The sequence below is a fragment of the Puntigrus tetrazona genome, chromosome 8 (assembly GCF_018831695.1).
Source record: "Puntigrus tetrazona isolate hp1 chromosome 8, ASM1883169v1, whole genome shotgun sequence".
Lineage (NCBI taxonomy): Eukaryota > Metazoa > Chordata > Actinopteri > Cypriniformes > Cyprinidae > Puntigrus > Puntigrus tetrazona.
The window spans coordinates 7,733,855-7,748,841 of record NC_056706.1 but is presented as its reverse complement, the minus strand read 5'-3'; the positions used below and the strand labels follow the sequence as shown (position 1 = coordinate 7,748,841).

Sequence of the window (14,987 nt, the reverse complement as noted above, 5' to 3'; positions counted from 1 at the left end):
CAATTTAATGTTCCAGTCATGTCTGACAACTTGATATGCTGGAGATTGTTTTTGGATGAGTAAGGAACATTTTTATCAAAACCCTCTCAAACAACATGTTTTTTTTTTGTTTGTTTGTTGTTTTTGACTTTGTGACTCCAAGACTCAACTAAACACTCAGTTCTCCAGCTGTAGAGATATGTTGACAATATAGACACACGTTCTCATCCAGGCAGATCTTTTGCAACATCTTTAGTTGATTGGAACCTTTTAATTATTTCCTTGGTGGTGGAAATGAGGATTTTCAATGCTTTAGCTCTTTTCTTACAGCCACTTTCCGTTTTATGAAGCTTCACATAAGAACTACATTATTTGGTTTTATTCATTATTGGTTTTATTGGATGACTCAATGGTCTTTGTTTTCCTAATATATATAGCCCTGTGGAACAGGACGTCATGGATGGACAATTTCATGCTCCTGTTGTGCAAAAAAAAAACTGTAAATATAAATTGGTGTATACTTCAGTTATATTTCACTCAAAGTCCTTCTATGGGTGCTAATAATTGTGGCCAACATGCTTTGGAGAAAAACATTTGGAGGGCACTCTATTTGTAAACTTATGTTCAGCTATTCTTTTTAATAGCTAACATTTAAGTATTTTTCGGGGGGGTTTTCTGGGTCATCAATGCTCAGTAAATATTGGTTGCATACACTGAGATTTACATTACATTTAACCAAGCTGATTATTCACCAAAACCTCCCACGGATGTTGTCGTGTTTTTATGCCGTCAGAAGTCTTGTTTTGACGTAACAAAGTGGTTATATCTTAGTGCGAGTTGTTTACCTGCTTTTTTTCAGTAAGTCCTGAACACTGCATTATTTTGTTTATTCAGACTTATTCACGAATCTGTTACCAAATCACGTCGAATTGTGTTCTCATCATCACAGTCTATTCACACCATAATTCTATGAAAATTCTAAGAGCGTTTAACATCAGCCAGCACTGCCTACTACCTATATGAAGTGTATAATGTGGATTCTGGAAGATCAGCCACCCCCATCCTGTGTCCTTGACTCGATTGGACACAGACACGCACATTCGCAGGAGGGATGTGATGTTTGTGTTTGATGTGTGGAGTTGAGGTGAGAAAGACTGCGAATGGGTTCAGGATTAAAAGCAAGATTGATCTGAGTGTCAAAGAAAGATAAGCACACTGCCCTGACTGAGTTATTGAGGAGGCGTGACATTGATATCAGACCACACACACACACACACACACACACACTCAGAAGTCCAGGTTGCATTGAGCTCTTGTAATAAATGAGAATGTCAAAAACCTATTCTAATATTAAATGAGCAATTAGATAATGGACTTGGATTTGCCAGCTCGCTGGAAACCTTTTCCCATTCCTGTTTTCCCAGAATCTCAACGATCTTCTATAGATCCTTTAAACATTTCCGACTTAACAAACTAGCAATTATCTGTCATGGAGATAAGTCTTCTTTTAGTATTTAACAGTTCCTCTGCGTGCTCACTTTTGACTTTTTTCAAGCTGCTAAGCACTTTTCTGCCAAATGTTATTGCCTACCTATGCAGTCTCTCTCCCTCTCTGTATTTCTCTCTCGCTCCATCAGCCCAAGGGGACTGCTGAATGTCATTAAAAATAACAGTATCCACATGACTGTAATATTTTGCAGTGGTGTTATTGACAGAGAGATGATTTAGTGTAGTAATGATGGATTGAGCTGGGCGTCAGGGCCGGCACATGCAGGGACGTGTGTTCACTTCAGAGAGACCTGCTCCAATTCTCTCTATTTCATTGCATTGGATTTTTCACCCTCTAGAAGAAAAAGTACAGAAAACTCTCAGCGCGTTCATCTTTAGGTTCGATTTGAGTTTTGAGGCTGTAACTTTTCTGTGTTCTGTCAGCTCGGAGTGGACGGGGAGTTATGGAAAGAGAAAAGGAAATGGGATTGAGACAATGCGTGGCTTATTCAAACTCGCAAGTCCTACTTTTTTTTTTTTTTTTTTCTTCTTCTTCTTCTTTTCTAGATGTATGCATGCATGCATAAAACTGATCTTCCATTCTAGTGTGACAAAACAGACTTTAGTATTTTGTACTATTATAGTGTTTGAATAAGCTGTTCATTGTTCTTGTTATTTTATTAAGTAATTTTGCGCTTTTCTCGTTTAGTAGCTTTATTTTCTGTCTTAATGATTTGTTATTTGCCAAGGCAACATTTCAAACTTTAGCTTTCGTAACATTTATATAGTTTTCTTAGTTTTTTGAAGTATTTATGCTTCATTACAGTTGCTGATTTTTAACTAACAGCACTTTTTTTTATTGACTAATTAACACACTGTAAACAATTAAAAGATTTTTACCCATAAGTGGATTAAAATTGGATGCAAAATGACTTTTTAAACCAATGATAACATGCCGCTGACTTAAAATTAAATAAATATAAGGTTACCATTTGACAGGATTTCTATTCCATATTGTATATCGTTTTGCATGCCATTTAAATGAACAAAGTCTATAGTCTACACTTGATTAAACATTATATTTATCATGTATGTTTACTTCAGTGTTATTGGCTGTTTCTTTGTGGTTATTTGCAACGCAGCAATTTCAAACCCATTTTTTTCATATCATGTAGTGTGTTAGTTTGTATTCCTTTCCGCTGATTTGATATAGGCCTTTTACTAAATCTGCTGCATTTCCCTCTGATCTCTTAGCCAGGATGGAAGAGGGCGGGCAGATGAGAAAGGAAGATAGGACAGAAAGGGATGAGGGCGGGGCCTGTGAGAGACACGTTTGATTGGCACTTGTGAAATGTGCTTGTTGTCACATCACCGAAAACCCTGATGACCCTGAGCGCTATTTTATTGTATCCAGCCACGGTGACAGCAGACTGGGGACGGACGGCAGATGCGCTGCTGGGCGTGGGGCTCTTTAATCAGGGCCCGCTTCCAGCCCGACGTCCATCACGGCCTTCATTGATGTGCTGTCACAGAGACGCTGCCGTCAGCAGCAGGGCTTCACACATCATCCTTTACCTGCAGCTCGGCACTCCACTCGTCATCCTTTAACAGCGGGAGCGGCCGATGGGACAAACGCTGTCACCGAAGGGGGGCTGGAGTGATGGAGGCGGCTTGGAATTGGAAATATGTGGAGATGAATAGAACTTTCGGGCGGCTGTTTAGAATTCCACAAGTGATGATAATAAACCGGTGAGCTTCGCAAGAGTAGCCGTGCTCCGTGTGCCGTCAAAACCAGTAGAGCATTTAATACAATAAAGCATAAGGCACAATATCAGTGACAGTTCACGTGTGCTCTCGCTCTTGCTTTTTGATATACATGAAACATGAACATAAAAGCCTTGAGGGAACGAAATGTAGTTTTCCAGTTGAAAGACCCGGTGAAACGTGTCCTCGTCCGGTTGACATTTTCCGCACCCTAAAACCAAAGTTCCCTCAAACGCTTGGCATGATCAATTAATTTTTTTTTTTCCGTCACTGGAGTGAACGTTACATTTTACTTTATTTTTTTTCTTTGCGTTTTGATTTTTCCTGACCATTATTTTTGAGGAAAGTCGTACGTTCCTCTGTAAATGCTATTAACCTATGCACGCAGCTCTCCATAGCACAGAAACAAATCAATGGCTGAGATCTTGCTCTAGGTAAATTGTTTTTTATGGCTGTGATATATTGATGCATGGACATTGATTCGGTCCAGCCCTCAACCTGAAAAACGTAGAACAATACTTCAGAGAGGGAAGGAGAAGAAGAGACGAGGACAAATCGCACACTGTTCTTCTTTTTACATGGCCAATCGGGTCTTTGTCTGCTTTTTGAGTGATGAGAAATAGAATTTGCTATAATGCTTTCTGCCTTTAGTTTCTAACCTTCTTAAAGATGATATACTGATGATACACTGGCCAACTTTTTGAACAATTATGTTTGAGCAATTTTTTTTTCATTTGAGAATGGATAACATTTTGGACAATTTCGATTATTCTTGGGCCCTGTGTCTCATCTGGTTGACAGTATATGGCAATATTGTTCAAAAAGTTGCACATTAGCCATATAGTTCCCCCGAAATGGAATTCTGACATCATTTACATGTTGCTCCAAACCTTATTTGCTTTCATTAAAAACACCATAAACGTATGACTAGTACCTATGGCTCATGCACCATATTTTAAATATTTGAAAATAATTTGAAAAATTGGCTCAACAAATGTTGTTTGCTTTGGAGTGGGACTATGTCGTCTGGCCCAGTGGTATATAAAGGAAGTGTTCTGGGGAAACCTGTTTGAATTTACAGTTTCATGTGGTAATCTAGAAACTTTATCTTTAAGCATAGAAATAACGCAGCTACAAGTCTATTTTCACAATAGGATTTTTTTTTCGAACTGCTTATCTCCCAAAAGCATGGAGTGCAATGTACGCAGTGCATAATGTCAGTGGTTGAGATGGCCTGTTACACTGGTGCCTTTTCTTATATTTCAGTATCACACTGACAGTGTTTGATTGATTTGTGTGGACCAGAACTGTGTCAGATCGGACCCTATTAAAATAAACAGCGCGGCTCAGAAGAAACGGGTTAACTGGCTGAGAGAGTCAGACGTCTGATTTATTTTCCTCTCTTTCGCGTGTCAAGCAGAAGGCTCTCTAAATGACTTCGATTAACGCAGAATGCTCCCGCAATTAAAAAATCCAAAGCTATCATGAATTTTTCATACTGGGAATGTTTAAGCTAATTATGGCTCAAAATGGAGCTCTTTGCCGAGGCGCAGCGGAGTCGTCTGACATTGACGGCCAATGTCACTGTCACAGAGCTGCTCTTAGCAACACTTCTAATCATCAGAGCTGCTTAGTATTCATGCCATTGTTTCTTTCTTTTCTCTCAGCCTTTCTTTCTCTTATACTAGCCAGACAGTCTCCTCTAAAAGTGTTAAATTGTCTTCTTCATATGATGACATCAGTAGTCATATCACGATATGAAAGCTAGACAAGATGTTCTGTCTAGAATAACATTTAGATGAACAGTTTAAGGGTAACACATATATGGCATATTATCGTATGTACAAATTTTATAAACTTAAACTTATAACTAACATTTATCTAAATTGTTTATTGCACAACTTAAAATAATACTTCATTCTTGGGCATCACATCATGGACTTGTAGTCTTCAGTGACTTCAGTATTTGACATTTTTTTTGACAGAAGACATACTGGTGTGTGTGTGTGTGTGTGTGTGTGTGTGTGTGTATTGCTAGGCAGATTGTTTTGTACATTGTGAAATACTTTTTTTTTTTTTTTTTCAAATAGCATACTGCTTTGAGTTGAAATTAGTTATATATTTTAGCATTTTTTAGATAGTTTACTACTTATCTTATTTGCATTACTTGAATCAGTCGAATAACTTAATAAAGATAAATATGTGAATATAACACTGATTTATCTGTTGATTTAAAAAAAAAAAAGTTGTACAATCAGTTGGTCTTATTGCTGCATCTTGTTCTTTATGCAAAGGAAGGAAGTGGTGTGAGTGAACCGTTCCTTTAAGAAAACATTAACAGTGTAATATATTAGTCAACACACTTTAGTCAACATTATTTGGAGATAGTAGATCAAACAATACTGGCAGACAGCTCCTTTGTGCCAAGGCTAAGAAACAGAACCAAAGGCAATTTGTACAATAGTTTATTGGCTTTGAGGAATCGATGCCAATGAAATATTCATAGACTTAGTTTTTGCCAAAATTATGAGTGACAGCTTGCCTCTTGCAGATGAAGGATTGTGGCAGAGTAAACAAAAACAAATTCTCTAAATGAAAATGTTCAGATTGTTGTTTCCATAACAGCTCTCAGCGTTTGGCCTGTGGTCCGTAGCATGGGTTATTGTTACTTTTTTTTTTTTTTTTTTTTTTTTTTTTTTTTATTCAAAGGTAGGTTGACGTTCAGTAAGTTACATGAGAGTTACATGCCCCTAATATGAAAGAAACCCTTCTATAAGTGAGACATGTGATTGCATTCTTTTAGTTTGCAGTCATTCAATAAACTGCCTGATAGAACAACTAGTTCCTTTTTAGGATGCATTGTTTGGCCTTTTGAGTGTCCAGGCATTACAAAGGAAATCTATTTTAGTGGCAATATAATAGTGAAACGCTCTATAAGAAGTGGGCAGCAGTTACTAAGCATGCTGTTTTATTTAAATGGTAATCACGTGTGATTTAAAGAGCCATTGTGAATGCAGTGGAGCAAGCAGATCTTCAAACACACACCAGCTCTGGTGAGGAAGACTGCCAGAGTTTGTCTCTGCCCATCTTCGCTTTTTAACTGTACTACAAAGTTTTGTACCGAGATGACATCTTCCCCCGTTACTTTGAATAATTAATTAGACATGATGAATTATTCCGTACTCAATGCCACAATCATCGGGACACGTGTGCACACACTCTTTTGTGTGTGTGTGTGTGTGTGGCGAGTATTAAAATTTCAGAGCCCTGGTGATTAGTATTCTCAAGGTTCACCTGTGTTTCTCTGAAGGTTCAAGTGGACAAAAGCCACAAAAAAAGTGTCAAGCCTCAGTGTGAGGAAGTGAACTTTCATTTCCTGAGATCGGCGGGGCTCTGTGAGGACTGAAGAGATGGTTTTTCGTGGCTGAAAAAGAAAATACAAAAGCTTCATATTGGGCCAAAGAACCTTCATTTGCTGAAGCTCTGGCTTGCTTTGAGACTAGTCTTTGCCATGAGATGAAGAGGCCTCACTGTGCGAGAGCTGAGTACAAATGGCAAGAAACCAAACTAATATAGAGTTATTTCAAATCTCAGATCTGAAGATCCTTCCTTGTTCTTCTGTAAGCCTTTCGTGCCCATTCCCACGAGAGAACGGTTACCAAGACTGAGCTTGGGTGCTTTAAAAGTCTCCAGGTTGGTTTTGCCAGCGTTGTCGGACATGAATAGTGGCTCTTTGGATGTCACCCCTGCGGAGGGATTAAAGGCAGCTGGGAGTTACGCTCACTAAAGTCGGTGCTTAATAACTGCAGTCTGAGGGTTTTGTTTTGAATCACTTGAGACTCTTTGAGTGGTGGGCCGTGTATGTATTTTAGTGTGCGAGGGTGTGTGTGCTACAAGAGCGGGGTGAGAGAGGTGTTGATAACTTGGCAGGCAGGAAGAGATCTGGCCGTAGTCACTAAGGCGTCAGTAAAGGGGACGATGAGAGCTGACAGAAGTGGCCTTGATTGGCCTTCCAGAGAAACAGAGAGAGTCTAATGTGGAAAGAGGAAACAACTCAAGCTGTAAGCTTGAAAAGCCACTGTCATGTTTTTGTAGATATGCAGTCAGCACGCTTCAACAAAGACGCTCACTTGCATTCAAAAAAAAAAAAAACTAGATGGAGTGTAACAGAACAGAACATATTGCAGCATTTTTAAAGTGTGCCTTTTACTACTTTTTAAATCACTTTTAAAAGCATCTTTAAATTGTGTGGTACAAAATGATGGAAATATGGGTGATTTTATGCAATTGGCCAAAAAAGGTTATGTTGAATATAAAAATTATAAATTATCTTAATTTGTGAGACTGTAATACATATATGTATGTACATAATTTAAAACCAATAAATATAGGCTAATTTAGCTGTTTAATACCTGTAAGATTTAGCTTATTTAAAATAAGCTGTATAGCTTTCATGGAAATTCACCTTATGGCATAATATTATGTCAAACAACTTGATTTATGGATGCCTGCATCTCTCTTCCATCTTAGACTGACTTTTACACTCATACTGCTTGCATAATGGCAAATTATTAAATCTTTAGAATGCATTTCAAAAGGTCAGTGGCAAATGTCTCAAAGTTGAAATTATTTGAACCCACATTACAACAGTTGACCTACACTGTAGACTGCAGCTTTCAGCTCCGCTTCATAGAGTTCAATACCTTGGGCAATGTTGATGTAGTGGCAGTCTGTCCGACAAGGTAAGGCTTAGCTTGTTTGAATAAATTTACCCTTTGATATATAGTATAAAAAATATTATTTATATATAACAGTGTCATTTGCTTCAGTCCAAAATGCATCTGAGAAATAACCCAGTCAATGCATTTCAAATGATAGAAATGTCCTATTAGCAGCTTGGTAAAACAATTTGGTAAAATATCAATGAAACACAAATTGAGAGACCTGAAAACAAGACAATTAAACACTCATAAATTAGCAATAATGGAATTAAGGATTTTTACAAATATGTAATAGGCCTGTTTCATTACAAGTATTGTGTTAAAAAGATATATTATTTTTTAGGATATTAAGGGAATGGCATATCTGTGTACTAATTAAATATACACATCAAATATGCAGATATTTCTATTGGTTCAGTCAATATTAATGTACTGGAAAACTGCACTGCATCGATGGTTATGCAAGCCATGTCAAAGGGCCTGAGAAGGAAAGAAGCTGATAAATGCTCTGAATTATTTTGAAGAGATGAATTAAAGAGATAAAGCCCATAGGACAGTGACTGATAGAAAGAAATGAAGAACGAGTGAGATTGAAGCAGCGTGACCAAACCGATATACTGTGTCCTGCGGGGGGCCGAATGAAAACACAAGCTGTCACCTCAGGTTTTGTCACACCACAACACACACCTGCTTCCCCTCCCACAGCACAGGACAAAGTAATGTCCCGTGTTGAGAGCTGTCATTGAGGGCTACATGTTCCTGTTACTGGGCCATCTGAAGCGCTCTGACTGCTGTATGTTCTGGGGGTTTCTGTGGTGCTGACATGTGGTGCTCGAGCCTTCAGTGCTGCTTTGGTCTCTGCTCAGTGGACTTCAGCGAGTGCAGGGTAAGCAGAATGACAGTAAGAGCATTTTCACACAGTGTAGACCAGAGCCCATTTGAGGTAGTGTTTGGTTGGTTAGGTTTTTCGTTTTGGTCGGATTCTTAAGGTTTTGTAGTTTGGATACAACTATGCTTTGCAGCCGATATTAACAAGAAATGCTCAGTTATGACCAATTTGACTAAATGTTGATGATTTGTCATTTTCTTGAAATGTGAAAATGTAATAAAAAAAAATTATATAAAAAATTATTATAATGCATTTTACTCTGTAAAGTAAAATAAAAATAATAAAATGCAATAACATTTTCATGTTATTTATAATTGTACAAAATATTTTTCTTACAAACAAATGCATTCTTTTGAACTTTCTATTTATCGCAGTTGATGTATAAATATTGTGTGTGTACCGACTACCTGATTCTGCACATTGCCAGTGCTGTATTGTGTTTTAGTAGTAAAAACCAAAGGGACAAAAACACATGAAAAAGTGGCATGAACAATGGTTTCCATTTTTGCCTACCTCTTGTGAATTGATAGCCAGCTACAGTGGTAAACAGCTGCCTGTAACACTTACATAGATGACGCAAATGTACCACATTTCAGTTCAGAACCAAATAATAAAATATTATTTGTGAAAAAAGACCTGCAGGGAAAGGGTAGAATTGAACTCAAGTTCAGACCTAGCAATCAAACCAAGTGTGAAAACAGCTTAAGAGTGTGAGAGTTTGATGTTCTTGTACATTTATAAAAAAAATTGACACTGGATTCGTCCTAGGAGTACAGTTGGCTGAACTTAAGATAGTGTGGTTGTTGTGATTTATATTACTCTTTGCAGTGTTTTCACAGTGAAGTCTACCATGCTCGATCTCATGCAGTTCTCATTACATCGTATCATGGTCTTGATTCAGAATGTTTATATGTCATTCCTTTTTATCTTTAAAATTCTATATTATGTTATTTCTGTTTAATGTGTTTATTGTATGATTTTAATATACAGCACAAATTGAACTTGAACTCATGCAGTGTTGTGGTAAACTGTATATGAATTACTAGGAAGTGAGAGCGGATTAAAACCCCACAATCCCTTCAATTACTCCTGCAGCTACCCCTTTCTAGATGCGACACTGTTCAGGGATAACTAACATATCTGAATATGTGTGTGTGTACTGGAATAAACGAAACAATTACTTATGTCCACACAGATTTGTTTTGCAGTAGGCTACATGAGCTCTTTTTTGCAGCTTGCTGAGAAAATTTCACCCCTGATAATAGAGACACAGCCGAGTTTTGAATAATGGCCAACTGTTTTCAACATTGATAATGTGTGGCAAAAAGCATTGTAGTACTATGATGCATTCTGGTAGTTTTAGTAGAGTTCGCAACAGCCAAAACTAAGTTCTACGGATCAGAACTGTGCTCTTTGAACTGCTCGGTTTGTCTCCCATGCAGACGATAGCTGCGCTGTGTGGCAGTCAGAGGACTTCCTGTCTGCTGATTGGTGGAAAGCTGTTGAGCAGAGCAGTCATGGATCAGAGCAGGTCAGAATGATGTGTCCCAGTGGATGACTGGCGTAAGACAAGGAGTCAGGGGGCTCTGGGGCTTCTTTTCTTTCTTGATCTCTCCCCCTCTTTCGCTGTCGCTGTCCCTCTTTTTCGACTGACAGTAAAGGTCAGGGCCTCCTCATCCTGTCTGTCTCACTCTCGTTCTCCTTCTTCCTCTGTCCGCTGACAGGTCTTCCTGTGGGAACCCACCCGGGCTCATCTCTCTGACACACGAGGCTAATAATTAATATTGCATTAGTATTTTGCGCCGGTTCATAACGTGGCCTCTGCTCTCATCCCAAATGTTGTCGAGCTAAGCTCAGATTCAGAACTCCCTCTGCTGTTCTGCGGGACAGAATATGTCCGGCGAGACCCTAGAGTGCTTACCGACTCGAGTCTCCAAACATTTTTTATTTGTTCAGTCTGAGTGCCTAAGATAATTACAAATTTTCCACTGACTGTACTGTAAGCCACTTGCATGTAATCCCATCTCTGTCCCCCTCTTCTGTAAAATACCTGCTCCGTCCCACCGCTTACCTCTGAGACTCAGTCTCCTTGGAACGCTTATGAACAGATACTTTGGCAAATTCCGAGAGAGCAAAGGGGGTATGGATTAGATGAGACGGCAGGCAACAGAGCCGTAAGTAGAGCGTGTCTGCTCCGCTGCTGATTATATTAAACACTGAGACATTGGGGGTTTTAATAATACATTATCCTATCTGATGCTCCCTTTATGCAACCAGAAGCCTGCCTTTCCCACATTCTCTGCGGACCACGGTCCCTGGAAACTCTCAACAGGAGGAGGAGGAGGAGGAGGAGTCGCAAAGCTCATATAGCACTATTTATTGAGAAGAAGATGAAGTCACTCGCTGTTTATTATAGCGAAGGACCTCAATTAAGTTCTATGGTGAGATCAGACTCAAAAGGCCATGTAATCCTGCACTATATGCTTGTGTTCCGTGCTATCCTTCAAAGCGTTCCTTTAGACAGAACGAGTGAAAGCGGTAATTATAAATTGAGAGTATGCACTTATGAAGTATGCAGTGGTCTCTTATGAAGTGCCAGAGGGGAGCATGTTCCCTTTTTGTTGAAGAGCTTTCTTGGGTATTTTTAGCCAGGGAACGATGTGATTTTGAGGCATGAGAAAGGGGCAATCAGCATCCTGCCCACACCCGCTATAGGCCCCCAACTGGTGCCCCCGCCGCGCTCTGTCCTGTCCTGGTTTGCTTTCTGCCATCCTCGGCTATGTGATGGAGGAGGTTGGGGGCTTTGGGTCACACCTACAGCACTAAAGTACTTCTGGTTCTCTTGCTGAGATCTAATGGCTTTAGTGTGGCGGCACTACTCGTATAGAGTTATTGCGGACCGCGCACTCGCACACCTACTGACAGTTACCAGAACATACTCAATCACACACCCACATATAGACGCAGACGTGTGAAGCTGGAAAATTTACGCCTAACTGCACCAACATGCGCCAGTCACCTATTCGCTTTGTTTTCAATTACATTTTCTAGTGTTTTAAGAGTTCCTGAGTGGGAAACACACACATGTGTGCTGTGTAACTATTTACTCTACATTGAATTTTATTTGGAAGCGTCTTTGTGCAAATATAAGGCTGGCACGCGTCACAAGGGTAGAGTCAAAGAACGGCTGTTCCCTCAGCGACTTTTTTCTTCTTTATCCTCCCTGTCTATCGGTCCAAGCTCTTTCTGTCTTTTTTCCCCCTTCTAATCTGCATAAAAAAGTCGGTGATTATCGGTTGAGGGTTTTTTCTGTTCCCTTTAGAGTCTGAACGTTACCGAACAGATAGCTGATCTTTCTGAAGTCCTGTTTGTTCTTCAGGTTTGCCCCCACTACAAACATCTCTCTGATCAAAGCATTATGAAAGGACTTACCACTTCAAACGTAGGCCCTTTTCCGCCCCATTCCGCCCGACCTGCCAATTGCTATGGCAACACTGTAATCACCAAATCCACGCCCTCCTTCCCTGCCTGCCATCTCAGGTAACCGAGGGAATGAGAGTGTGATGAAGATTCCCATTTTGTTGGTTCAACCCTCTTTTTCTTTTTCTTTTTTTACATTACAAGGAAGTTACAGTGTAAAATATAATCTCTGAGAAATGCTCAATATCAATATCTCATTATCTGCCAATTCATAAAAGAAAAATGCATATTTAAAATTACATTGAGTTTTGTGCGAGTGAAGGAAATCCGCTTGTGAGTGGAGAGATTTGTGCTCGCTCCTTACATAATCGTGCAACATTATGCGCTCTCAACGTTTAAGATCACTTTATAAAAACCACCTAAAATTGGGCCCACAGCCAGATGCAGTTAGAAATTTATTAAAACAAGCCTATCACAACATATCTGGTAAAGCCAAATTTCGGTGGATCTGGTGCCACCCCTGGCCACCACGTAGAAACGTCCCTGACCCAGAGATGTACCATCGAAATCACCTTTAGTTTTTATCAGTATGCAGATATTTTTAATGAGACATTTATGTAATTAAAAAGAAGACTAGCAGTTAATTGTTCATGTATTTGTCTGTTTAAGACAATTTCTTCACAAAACAAGCCCTTAATATATGTGTTGTTTTACACATTTTGGCCAGTAAGCCTCACCAGTATATGGCAATTCAAGAACTTAAAAAAATATGTAATATTGATGCAGTTAGCGGTTGAAATGGGTATTGCACTCCAAATTCATCATATTCAACATAATACTGGGTAAATTAGCAGAGGAATTACACAGAAAAAAAAACAGACATTCAAAGCAGAACAACTGAAATCATTAGAGAAACGAGTAATTGAACTTAGCATTTTCTTATCTGCAAACATTATAGTATTTTTATGAATTAGTACATTCAAAAAAATCACATACAGCACATCAAATCATTGTAATTCTACAGCACAGTTCTCCAGCATCGCACTGAATGTGTTCATTGAGAAGTTACACCTTAGATTTATCATGTCAAACGTGTAAAGGTTCAGCAACTGTAGTAGCCAAGTACTGGTAATTCACAGTTCCTCTTGTACAATGTTAGAAATCTGCTCTGCTGGTGAGGAATGGGCTCTCTGATTAACAAACACAAACTGCAACTTGAATGCTAGCTGAATGCTAGTTTACTGCGTTGTCATAACAAACTGCCTGTAATATGCAAACGTACATTCTCACAAAATGGCAGCCCACTGTGTGTTGCTCCATATGGAATTTTATTGCCCTTAATGCATATTCATGTGAATGAGTGAGTGAGCAGCCGAGCCTTTTGAGAAAAAGAACGATGAGCTAATAGCATCTTCCCTGTGGGAGATGAACAACTCTTAAAGCAAAATCCCAACTGTGCAATTATCCCACTGTGCGGGCGGACCAAAGACATTACCATTCTATCAACTCTTATTCTTATTAGAGGCTCATTTAAGTGAAATCTGTGCGGTAAGAACATAGGGAAAAGGAAACGAATGCACACATTCATATATTGATTTTAATTTTTTATATTCAGCACATTAAAGAAACTGAAATTTTTATGTTTACAAGTACTAACAAATTCAGGGCAAGTTTGCAATGTGTTTAAGTTTAGTCAAAGAAGGAAATGCAAACTTAAGTTTTGATGCATTGACTTTTGTGGATTTTATTTTGCTCTCTCATCAATCATCATAATTACTGCATGCCCCAGTTTTTTTTTTACACTTTTGCCCTGAAAATTAATTCATCTTCTATTTTTACCCTGTCTGGCTTTAAGGACCGTGGTTGGGGTTGAACTCACTGCCATGGCCTTTACAGTGGCACATTTGTACTGCCGCAGATGGCATTTCAGACATTTGCCTTATTGTAGACTGCTGTTTGAGGTTAGAATAAATGCTGAGGATGCAGCGAGAGCACATTTATGCATATATATTTTCAGACTAAGCTGTTAAATATGCTGTGAGATAAGAGCAGATGTTACCAGTACAAATATCCTTGTGTTAATACCACACAGGCGCATTATTCAGAAATGTATATAGCTGTCTTGAATATTCATAGTGGCAGAGGAATACACAAACTATCTTATTTCAATAAAATATATATTCACGGTTCTAGTTTACTCTGCCCATCTTAAACCCCGGAATACCATATACGCTTGAAAAATCGCTGTTCGTGTAAACATATTCGGTGAGATGTAGAGCTCTCTCCTTCAGGGCCCATCTTTTGTAGAACAGCTTCAAACTCTCTGCTCGTTTTGAAGCCTTTAGGTTTAAAGCGTATCTGCTCAGACGAGGAATACAGCAAACTCCTCAGAGAGAAAAACACACCTCATAAGAGCTCTTTCCTTCCCCACTCTGTTTCCCTCAGAAGAAAGTCCCACAACAGACATACCAATAAAGTGTGAGCATGTTTCGTGTGCTGTGGGGAAAAGTGGCTCCTTGGGCTGAAAAGAAACCCAGAGCGAGAGAGGGAAATGTTGTGTAATTGTGACCCGGTCCGGCGCGGTCAACAGTCAACTCTATCAATCACCTCCCGGGCTAAATGTGACACAAGGGCTGAAATTGGACCCTCTTTCAACAAGCAAATCCCCCTCAATTAAGTGACATTTCATTAATCTGTATCAAAGTCAGACTAAATGCATCCCACAC

General features: G+C 39.1%; 2 protein-coding genes across 2 annotated transcripts in view; one reads left to right on the top strand and one right to left on the bottom strand.

The window, feature by feature from the left end:
* Positions 1 to 14,987, bottom strand: part of LOC122350865 (collagen alpha-1(I) chain-like) — a 513,797-nt gene that overhangs the window by 270,696 nt on the left and 228,114 nt on the right. The gene's annotated exons all lie outside the window — the stretch shown is intronic.
* Positions 8,386 to 14,987, top strand: part of LOC122350881 (cytosolic carboxypeptidase 6-like) — a 51,596-nt gene continuing 44,994 nt past the window's right edge. Inside the window, exon 1 of the mRNA XM_043247648.1 lies at positions 8,386 to 8,838. The gene's annotated coding sequence lies outside the window, so the exon portion shown is untranslated. The remainder of the gene's footprint in view (positions 8,839 to 14,987) is intronic.